The sequence below is a fragment of the Vulpes lagopus genome, chromosome 5 (assembly GCF_018345385.1).
Source record: "Vulpes lagopus strain Blue_001 chromosome 5, ASM1834538v1, whole genome shotgun sequence".
Classification (NCBI taxonomy): domain Eukaryota; kingdom Metazoa; phylum Chordata; class Mammalia; order Carnivora; family Canidae; genus Vulpes; species Vulpes lagopus.
In genome coordinates, this window is record NC_054828.1 from 4711761 (window position 1) to 4723363 (window position 11603).

General features: G+C 52.0%; 1 pseudogene; it reads left to right on the forward strand.

The window, feature by feature from the left end:
* The first annotated feature begins 10421 nt into the window (after window positions 1-10421).
* LOC121491660 lies at window positions 10422-11114 on the forward strand (annotated as a pseudogene).
* Window positions 11115-11603: the final 489 nt, after the last annotated feature.

An 11603-nucleotide genomic window follows, 5' to 3' on the forward strand; every position in this document is an offset into this window, starting at 1 on the left:
CTTCCAGGTGAACTGTCTCGGTCACAGGTCCTCTTGAAGACAGAAGAGCTTCATGGGCACGTCTCTCTTCTCCTCCAAGGAAGAGGGCCAAAGAAAGAAAAAGAGAGCTGAGACTCTGGAGCGGGTTCCACTGGTGGCCGTTCTGTCTCTCGGGCCCTGGAGCCCTGTCCTGGTTGTCACGATGGGGGCAGAACACCTTCCTGGCACATGGTGGGAGGTGGCCAGGGATGCTGCATCTGTGTCCCGCCGCAGAGGACGGTGCCCAGGGGAGAAGGCTGGCTCTGGGGGCCACTTGGGGTTGAATCCCGGCTCTGGCCATTCCTTGATTTGGAACAGCAGGCAAGGTCTCCAATCTCTGTGCCTCTCCTTGTTTGTCAAATGGGGACAGTGATAATACAGTCCTCCCAGGGTTCATCTGAGGATTGGAATGAATAAATACATATAAAGCCATAGAACATGCCTGGCACATAGTAAGTGCTTTTAAATACCGATTACTATGTCTCAGTCATGTTAACGCAGCTCCTTAGAGACAGACTCTGCTCTAGGTGGGGAAGAGGCCATGCAGTAGTGAACCAAGCAGACTCCTGGGGTGATGGCCTCAGGTCATCCCCCGTGGTCACTGTCCCTGGAGGTGGGCCCTGCCTGGGTCTCTCCACATGCCCTGGCCCCAAGTCCCCCAAGCCTCCCACCCGGCCTGCTCCCCCGCTCCCCTGCCTGTCTGTCCCCACGCTCTGTGAAAACTTGGTACCCTTTGTCTCTCCCCATCCTGCACTCCCACTATTAGCGCCTTAGTGTAAAGTCCTCATGATCTGTAAGGACCCCATCAAGTCTGGCCTAGACCAGTTGAACAGCCTCTTGGCTGGACCCCTGACCATGCCTCTGCCACTCTGTGTCCTAGAAGAACTTCCTTCCTTCCTTCCTTCCTTCCTTCCTTCCTTCCTTCCTTCCTTCCTTCCTTCCTCCTCCTCCTCCTCCTCCTCCTCCTCCTCCTCCTCCTCCTCCTTCTTCTTCTTCTTCTTCTTCCTCTTCCTCTTCTTCTTCTTCTTTTTTTTAAAGAGATTTTATTTTATTCATTAGAGACATAGAGAGAGAAGCAGAGACACAGATGGAGAAGCAAGCTCCCTGCAGGGAGCCCGATCCCAGGACCCCAGGATCATGCCCTGAGCTCAAGGCAGAGGCTCAACCACTGGGGCCCCTTGAAGGAACTTTCTTACCTACACATTCTCCTCATCTATGGGGAAAACATCTCTATGCTCATCTGCAAGTCACCTGCAGCCCTCCCAGCTGGGCTCCTCAGCCGTCCTGCCCTGGGCTGGGGATGCCCTCGGGACAGAGGGTCAAGGCATGAGGCTGTTCCCAGGGGAGTGATGTGTCTCGGTCAGGCCAGCCCTGGTCTTCCCGGGAGGGGGAGGGCTCCTGCAGCTTGGAACACACACGTCCTATTGGGCAAAGCCATCTCGTGTCCCGCCTAGATCATCCCGGGGAGAGGCTGGCAAAGGATTGCATCTCTCAGTGGAGGTGCGGCACGGTCCCACTGCAAAGGGTTCGGGTGCCAGAAGGATGCAGGAGCGGGGTCTTTGTGCCAAGCACCCGCAGAGCGAATGGAGGACCACCTGCGTCTTTGCAAAGCTCCGTTAAGAATTACAGAGGCAAGTACCGTGGGGCCCGTGAGTCAAATCTTAGAACAAAAGATGATCATCCCTTCTGGAAAGAAGAGCTCGTAGCCACCGCTTATTCCTGACTGAGTCCTTGTTCCCTCTGTCCGGAGATGGGAGAGAACGGTGCGGGCATGTGCTTCTGCTTCTCACCCTCGAACCATCCACAGCCTTGTGCTATCACACCCTTTTGATGTACCAGTGGCCTGGGAAGGGAGGTCTCTGCCGACGTGACTAATAATTTTTAAATTCTCTATGTGACAACCGTAGGGAATGAAGAGCAAGACGTAATTTCAAAAATAATTTTTTAAAAGTATCGCTCCGGTTATCACTATTTATGTCCTCAGCTCGCTTTATGAGTTACGTGTGCCAGGCAGGGCTGGGCTCTTTATAAACGTGATTTCATTTACTGCCACACAACCTCGTGAACTGGGCCTTATTCCTTATTCGCTCTGGGGCCCAGAGAGGTCATGGGACTTGTCCAAAGGCACCTGGGTAGGACAGGGTGAGCCTGGATTGGAACTCGCGTCCCATCAAAAGCCAGACCCTTCGATCTGCCCCAACCATAAGCACTGTTGTCCCACACGGTGAGCTGGAAAGAATTCATTGGTTTGCTCCGAATAGATCAAGTCAGTGAGTCAGCGCATAGAACTAGGTGCCTAGCAAGCCCATTGTAGGTGCTGGAGGAAACAAGCTCTTGGGCAGGACATAGTCTCAAGAAGAAGCCAACATTCCACTTACGGGGAAGAAAAGAAATACTCGGACAAACAAAACAGGTGCTGATGCTGGTCTATGCCACGGAGGAAGGGAAACCAGGTCCCGGGACACAGCACTCCCAGGGGGTGTAGTGGGCCGGGAAGTGCTGTGTGAGCAGGCCCGAGGAATGACCTTGAGGCAGCAGGTAGGTCAGCTGGAGGACAAGTGTTCGTGGTGGGAGAAAGTACCCAAAGCAGGGCCTGGCACTCCCTGTTGCCCTACAACCTCCTGGCTGCTCCCTCATGGGGGTCTGCTGGCTCCCGGGCCTGCCCTATCCTGATTTTCCCCGTCATTGTAAATGGCACTACCGCCCATCCAGGAGCACAAGCCCAAACCACGGATCATCCTGGATTCCCTCTTTCTCCTCAACCCTGAAATCGAATCAGTTGTGTCCCGTAAGCCCTACCTCCACCCCATTCCCGGCTCCGTGCCCTTCCCCACCAAACTCCCTGCCACCATCTTTGGCCAGACTACCAGCGTCTCCTGCCTGGGCCGGGCCCATGTCCCGGGCCTCAGTCATGCCCTCGGAAGGTCCTCTTGGAAGCATAAGTATGATGCTATCACTCCTGCTTGAAACCTTCCAGTTCTTCCCTTCTGACTTAGGATAAAATCCAAACTCCCCACCATGCCCATGATGCCTCAGTGGCTCACCCCACTCACAGCTCCTGGCTCACCCCACTCCACTCTTGGCTCCAGAAAGGTGCTTTCAGTCTCCATCATCTGTCCCTCAAACAGGCCACGCTGCCCCCTTTCTTGGGCCCTTGCACTTGCTGTGCCATGTCCCCAGCATCTCATCCTCTAGACCCTCCCTCTGGTCACTCGCCTCCCCATGGATGCTGTCCCCAGAGGCCCCCAGCTAGAGCTGTCCCCAGCTACACACCGTCTCTCTCTTTCCTGTCTGACCCTCCTCCCGGACCTCACCAGGTGGTGCTCGTCGGTTTGTTGTGGGTGCCCCCAGCTCCCCGTTAAACTCTAAGTTCCAGGAGAGTGGGCCCCCAGCTCAGGCTGTTCCTTGCCACATCCTGGCATCGGTGGCCCTCAAGGATCATTCGTTAGAAGACAACGTAAAGACCCTCTGTTGGCACCTGTAGGATGAGGGGTGTGTGCTGTAAACAGTAAAACTCCACCCAAATGTTCATTAATGTGACTGAATAACCTGTCAGGTGTGAGGTGGTTCGATACTAGAAGAGAGGCACGTGGGGTGGGGTGGCTCGTGGCTGAGATTCCTAGCCCGAGAGTTGGACTGACCTGAAACTGTGGCCTCCTCCTCACAGGCGATCAATCCCGGGCATGCCCCAAATAGCGCTAAGCCTCAGACTCCCAGCTAAAAAGTAGGGACAGAGGTTCCCACCTTAGAAAGTCATCATGGGGATTACATGTGAGAATGTGTGTAAATGGTTTACATCACCCTTAACACGTAGTAAATTCTCCATCCGGATGGTTTTATTATTTCATTATTATCATGAGGAGGAGGAGGGTGATGGTCAGGGCTTAGAAAGGGAGGCAAGTTAAAGATGTCTTCAGAGAGGAGGTGGCATGTGACCTTGGCCTTGGACAATTTGATGGGTCTGGAGGATATTTACCATCAGAAAGACGGGCAGTGATGTTGCTGTTGTCTGTCACATTCCTGCCACCTGACGAGATGCAGGGAGGCGTTATCACCATGTCACGGATCAATAAACAGAGACTTGGAGCATTGAAGGGATATGTCCAGTGTAGGACGGGGACCAGTCCAGAGCCCACGCCCTTTCCAGTTGGTGGTTTGCTTCCCCTCCAGCCTGGCGACTCTCAGAAGACAAGGACGGGCTCTCACCATTGTGTGCACGCCTAGCATGAACATGCACTCAACACCTCCTTGTTGAGCTGACCCGGGCGTGAATCCCACCTTGACCTGCTTCTTAACTTCGTGGGCCCGCACAAGTCACTCATTTCTTCATCTATAAAATGCTCATAGTGGCGTCTGTCTCCCAGACTGGCCATGAGAATAAGGTCAGATAACAACCATGAGGACACCTAGTATAGCACCGGGTTTGTGGCCGTGGACGTGCATACACAGAGAGGGACAGAGAGCGCAGAGGGAGGGGAGGAGGGGGAGAGACACGTCCAGGTGGAGACGGGTGAAGATTCCAAGTCGGGAGCAGCATGTGCAAAGCCAGGCGGGTGTGGACATGCAGAAGGTGTATGCGGAGCCAGCGTGGCTGGGGCATGATATGAGGCGGGGGCGGAGTGCGAGGTGAGGGTGGAAAGAAGGGCAAAGGTTGGACCGTGGAGAACCAGGCGCACAGTTTGGACCCAACTCTGTTGGCAATGGGGCCCAATCAAGTTCTTAAGATTGGAGCATGACATACGTCCTGGGAGGTCCATAGCGTGCACACTCGTCAATCTAGAGGTTGATGGAATTTCACATATACATACACTCGTCTCATCACCATCAGCTTCAGATATAGAACATTTCCAGCGCCCAGGGAGACGGCTCATCCCCCTTCCCGCAAAGGCGCCACCCTTCGGACCAGTCACCGTGGATGACTTTACCTGTTTGTATTTTCTGTAAATGGAACCGTGCAATCCTTCGAGTTTGGCTTCTTTCACTCGACATAACGTCTGTGAGATTCATCCAATTTCTTGCACAGAGCAGTAGATCATTCCGTGGTGCTTCTACGTAGCGTTCCACTGAACGCACACACCACACTTTATCGGTCCATCATCCTGTCGGTGCGCTTTTAGGCTGTTTCCTGCTTTGGCTCATGTGAGTAAAGTGGCACCAACATATCTGTGCACGTGTGTGGGGACATGCATGCTTGCTTCTCCTGAGCATGAACCTAAGAGTGAGAGTGTGGGTCCCAGGGAGGCTTATGTTTGGCTTTAGGGGACATTTTCAGGTGGTTCTCCAAAGCGTGCTGAACCACTCTATTCTCCCCCCAGCATGTGTGAGAGTTCTAGGGGTGACAGAGCCCCGGGAGCTGATCTGGGGACACACTCTGGACCAGGTAGAGGTGGAGAGGCAGTAGTGGCCTGTGCTGGGGACAGGCTTGAGGATGACTCCACGTGCTCTGCTGAAAGCCTCACCAGGAGCTATGTTTGCAGGATGCCTGAGACCCGTGGAGGCTTCTCCCACCATGGTTAGGGCCCCACTGCCTGGACATGCCCAAGGCCCCCCGGGGAGATTCTGCTTCTGTAGCTGGGGCCAGGAATAGGTTTGGTGCAGCACCCTAGGCACCTACAAAGCACAGCTGCAGGGCTTGGACACCTGTTAGACCCTCTTGCCAGCCTCACCCATCCCTGCTCTCTGCCCGTGGAGAACTGGGAGGTAAGGGTGGGTTAGAGCCCCCAGGGTCCCTGGACTCAGATATGGCCTGTGTGATGCCCTCTGCAGCCTGGGCTCTGGCCAGGGCCTCGGCCACTGCATCTCAGCCTTCCTGGTTGGTCCTCACGCTGCCCAGCTTCCACCCGGACCATCTGCCTCCCCCGTCCTGCCCCCACCCAAGTCCCCAGTCCCATTTTGGATTACTGCTCCTAGGAGGCTAGAAGCATAGCTTACCCTGCCCAGATGTAGCCCGCTGGCCCATGGCAGGATGGGGCAAGAACCTCAAAGCGGGAGCCCCTCAAGGTCAAGAGGGGGGGCTTTTGTGTCTCAGATTCACCAAGCATGGTGGATGCTTGCGGCCTCCATCTGAAGTAAGCAAGACCCAGGGGGTTGGAGAAGGGCTCCCAGGAGCTACTAGGGGTGCAGGGAGGGAGGGGGCCTCCCTGGAGCCAGGACTCCCTCCCAGCTTCTGCAGCAATGCCAGCAGACAGCTTCTCACAGCAGCTCCATCACACTCTGTCCCCAGCAGGAAATGACATCGCAGCAATTGTTAATACCCACTCATGTGCAGGAAAACAAATTAGATGCTGCCATCAGGCTCTCGCCCTGGGACAGGGATGATGTTACAAGGAGGGCTCTTCTCCGGGGCCCTCAGCTCAACTCAGCTCCACTGAGACGATCCCTGGGTCTTGTAGCTCCAACACCCTCATCTCTCCGTCCCGGGTGGCTAGACTCCAAACCCGTGTGACTTTCTGTGACATCATAGAAAGGAAAAGAGGGAGCTGATGCTCTTAGGTGACCTGTGGAAGCCCGTTCCTAGCTATGAACGTTCCTCGTTATTCTTTGTCATCAGTGTCCCATGGTCTATCCCCTGTCCCATGTACTGTCCCATGGTCCATCCTCCTACCCCACACAGTGCCCCATGGTCTGTCCTCCTGTCCCACACAGTGTCCTGTCTTCCCATCCCACACAGTGTCAGTGCCTGTCGTATGAGTTTCTGGTGTAGCTGGGTCCCAGATCACACACCAGAGTCCACTCTGGCTCCTTTTCTCAGGTTATGGGGTCACTGGGGAGGAGTCCACATGTGCTCCTTGGTCTACGTGGAGACACCCACATGGGCTTCAAAGAAACCCACATGAACCATTCCCCTCGTGTCCTTCAGCCCAAGTCATCGGCTTAACAGTCCAGCAGATATGAGGGGCAGCCCTGTGCAGGTCTAGAAAGAGGCAGGCCTGCCCAGACCCTGGGTCCTCCCCTCCTGGCTGGGCTCCTTGGCCAGCTCCTCAGCCTCCCCGAGCCTCTCTTCTCTCCCTCGTCCGCAGTATGAAGTGGAAGTTAATGACCGTTCCCTTGGAGGGTTATCCGAGTAGGAAATGATGATCCTGCACTGGGGTTTCTACATCCATCTGATGCTCCTGAAATGTTAGGGTCCATTATGGCCGCATCCTGTGCTTTCTCTCTTCGGCCTTTGCTCACCTTGTTTCCTCAGACTGGAACTGCTGTATCCCTTCCTCTCAACTCCAATCCTTCCAAAACCTCTGCTTCTGACTTCTTCTCCCCACCCCAGGGGCTGACAGTCCTAAGGCATCCCTCCTTGGGGTCAGGGTCGGCGCTCCCCAGGTGCTCTCCCTCCCTACACCTGTCAACCTGTGACAGCGAGCCCACCACCCGCAGCGGATGCCAGGATTTCTTTCATTCATTCATTTCCTCATTCATTCATTCTTTTGCTCCCCACTGTAATGCCATCCCCGCCAGGAGGCAAGTATGCCCAGGGTTCAGTCTGTGTGCTCTGGGGAAATGAGTATTGCCACTTGTGAGCTCAAAGCTTCCATGTGTGCTGCACCTTATTCTCTTTCCCACTTTTTCACCAACCCTGGTGTTTCCTACATCCGCCCATGTTCCTATGAATACATCTCATGTGACTCTCTTCTAGATGCTGAGTCACCCTTCAAGGGGTGTATCTGCCAATATGGCCCTCCCAGCCTTGGGGGGGGGGGCACTTCCAGGCGGGTGAGCAGTCGTGGATCTATGTGACAATTCCCAGGGGACAGACGTCCCCAGGGGCCTCTGCAGCATCTCAGGCTTGTGGTGCCGGAACTGGACAGGCAGGAGTGGAACCCTTCCCAGGAGCCAGTCAGTCCCTGCTGGCCGCGTCCATCCCTCCCAGCCCTGGCATTATCCACCTTCTGCTGGTCTCAAGGCGTAAAGTGAATCCTTTCTGTCATTTTCACTTTGTGGTTGGTTTTTGGACAACAGATGCTTTCAAGTATCTTTTCCTCAGTTTGTGGGCATCTGGGGCTTCCTCTTTTCCAAATTCACACTGGTTTTCTATAAGGTTGCTGTCTATTGTTGAGCATGCATTTTCTCAGTGAATTAAATTCTTATTTTGATTTTCTCATTTTAAAAATATGTTGGCATCTGTACATTGTTTTCAGTCTCAAACTTTTGACACAGTGCTAATATTACCGCTTAAATATACTGAAGTCAACATTTATTGAGCATTTATTCATCAACTGTTGTTCCGTGTGCTTGTATAGAAACTCCATCCTCTCTAAAGTAGGTATTACTATCACTAATCCTATTACTGTCCCTACTCCTCCCACTTCCAGATGTAGCAGCGAGGCATAGAGCAGCCAGTTCTTTGACAGTCAGTAGGGTGAGAAGAATCATGCCCCCTCCCAAAGGTAGCCCTGCCCTAGTCCCTGCAACCCATGAAGGAGCTGCTTGCAAGGCAAAAGGGACTTTGCAGGCATGGTTAAGTTGAGGCTCTTGTGACGAGGAGACCGTCCTGTGTCATCTAGGTGGACTCAGTGCAATCACATGGGTCCTTCTAAGGGAGGAGGGAAGCAGGAGGGTCAGAGCCAGAGGAGATGTGATGGGAAAATGAATGGAAGACCAGAGGGTGGGAGGTCTTATATGGCTGACTTTAAGAAAAGGAAGAGGCTTTAGAAAAATTCTGTGATGATATGGGATTTGTGGAACTGAGAAGAATATACATATATTTTTGAAAAATCCCTACTGTGTAGCAATAAAATTTGCTACACACAGGTCACATACCTGTCCTGCTTCTTCCAGGGCACGTGGCCAGGTGGCCTCCTCCAGCTCCTGTGCAGGTATAAGGGCACGGAAGGTGGGCAGAGGCAATTTCCGCCACTTTTGAGCCGGGGCCCTGAGCCCCCTCAACTCTCTTTCTCCTTCTGCTGGCTGGATATTGATGCCCCTGGTGGCCCCCATAAAGGTCCCTTTATGAGGACTAAGTGATGCCTGGAACAGAGCACCCCCCAAACCACCACTGACCATCATTTGAGTGTGAATGAAGTCCAGCTCTCTGGTTTCAGCTGCTGATTTGAGGAGTATGTGTTAGAGTAGCAAACATTATCTTAACCAGTCCAGGGTCAGGGAGTGATTGTATTAGCTACTGTACAGGGTCTGAAGGATGAGAAGAACGGGGTGCGGAGGAGATGAAACAAGAATGGTTGTCTGCACTGGGCTGTGGAGGACTGTAGACTTCAGACAGCAAGTTTGGGGTTTGGATTTTTGCCCAATGTGGGGCCTGCTATGGGTTATATGTTTGTGTCACACCAAAATTCATATGCTGAAGCCCTATTCCCCAGTATGATGGTACTAGGAGTGGAGCATTTCGGAGTTGATGAGGTCATAAGGGTGGTGCCCTCATGAATGGGGTCAGCACCCTTATAAAAAGAGACCAGAAAGATGACCTCTCTCTGCCATATGAGATCACAGCAAGGAGGCAGTGCCCACAAGAGACGTTCTCAAGAGAGCTCTCACCAGGCACCAAATCTGCTGGCACCTTGATCTTGGACTTCCCAGCCTTCAGAGCCATGAGCAACGAGTGTTTGTTGTGTAAGCCCCCCATCTGTGGTATTTTGTCCCAGTAGCCTGGACTAAGACAGGGATGTTGAAGAGTTACAAGTTAGAATTCAATGGTCAGGATTGAATTTTGGAAATATAACTCTGTGATTAAATAAATTAAAGCACACCCATGTATGGAAACATTTTTCAATCATTAAACCTAATGATATAGAGCAAATTTTTTACCTGGAAAGATGTCTACAATCTATTAAGTGAAAAAAAAAAAAAAAAACAACAGTGCAGCTTGTGCAGCGGGGTAGATAAAGCAGACCTGTGGTAGATTGCATCGCCAGTCCAGTTCCATGCCCTTCTGTATCCATGCCCTTACCCTTGCGATTTTGCCATGCCCTCCCACCGTGGGTGGGGCAAGCCTGCGGGTCTGTGGGCTGGGTTTGGCCGTGTGATTTACTTTGCCCACAGAAAGTGATGGAGGAGATGGTGAACCACTTCTGACACTGCCTCCACTTGGTCTCTGGCACCCAAGCTCTCACTAGGGAAGAACATTCTCAGGCTAGCTACTGGTTTCAGGAGGAAGATGAACGACGCCTTTGGTGCCGAACTAAACTCCCCAGCCAAGAGCAGCAGAGCCACCCAGCTGAGCACAGCCTGGATTGACAGACCTTAGACAGCCTACAGATCATAAAATAAATGATCATTGTTTTAGGCCACTACATTCTAGGATGGTTTGCTGCAAAGTGTTCTTTTACGGCAACAGCTAACTGGCCTCATATCTATATGTATAAACAAGCATTTAAAAATCTGAAAGTCGTCTTGAGGTTGGATCCAGAGCAGTTTGCGAGCTCTAATTGTTGCTCCAGGTTCTTTCAGGTCTACATGTCTGTCCTCAGCACTCTGCAAGGCTAGAAAAGGAGGAGGGATCTGTTCAGAATCCCTGCAGGACAGGAAAAGGAGGGGAAATCTCAACATGGAAAAACTCTGCAATTAAAATGAAGGAATGACTGAGAACCAAGGAAAGATGGAATACAAAGAACAGCCACAGGATGCGGGAGAGCCAGAAGTAGCTTGTACTGAGGAAGACCAGGAAAAGTTAGAAAATGAGAGAAAGACAGACGATGAGCAAATACTAATGGATAAAGAAAAGTCAGAGAGTATGACAAAGCCAAAGGATGGAAAACCAGAGGAGAGCAAGGGAAAGCCAGAGAGTGACGGAAAGCCAAAAGAAGAAAAGCCAGCCATCGAACCAACGGCTGCAGGAAAGCGCCCCAGCTGGGGATGATGTACCCAGGAAGGCCAAAAGAAAAAGCGACAAGGGGCTGGCTCCATGCCTCAAGGAATATAAGGAAACCATACACGACATACATTTGAGCAATGAGGAGACGACAAGAGAATTTGATGAGATGGCCAGGGTAGAGGGTGCGGTGAAGAAAACCAGACAGAAATTGGGGTGGGGGGATTATTGGATGCAAAAAAGTTTACAGGACCCCTTCCACTCAAGGGGCCCAAGGGAACTCAGGGGTGGGTGTAGGGCCCCACAGAGGGGCTTTGAAGACATTCCTTTTGTGTAGTGTCCTTTGTAGGCATTTGCCCAGGCCCTGTGTTTTAACCTTATGCTAATCTTGGTTTAGCTATCACTCTCTGTTACCCAACTGCAGCCCTTGATGTTTCAGTAGATTTTTGTCCATTGCATGGAAAAATGTTTATGGCATATTGTAAAATTAAAGAGTTTGATGAACCATTAAAAAAAAAAAAAAAAAGCCTGGAAGTCTAGGTAGTTGAATTTGGAATCATTTCCTCTTTATAGTATCCCTATTTCATGAGCATGCCTTAATTTTTATAATAACAAAAAAATGAACAAATTTACATTTTGGAATAATTTGGACATAGCCTGGAAAACAGATTAGTTGAGGAGGGACTGAAGTCTGGAGAAATGAGGGGTCCGTTCAGGAGGTTACTGCAAGTTTCCAGGGAAATGCTGAAGGCCTGAGCCCATCAGCACTGCCCCCTTCGTGACAGCGCCCCATGCCTGTGTTCCCTCTCCATGCCATTCCTTTTGA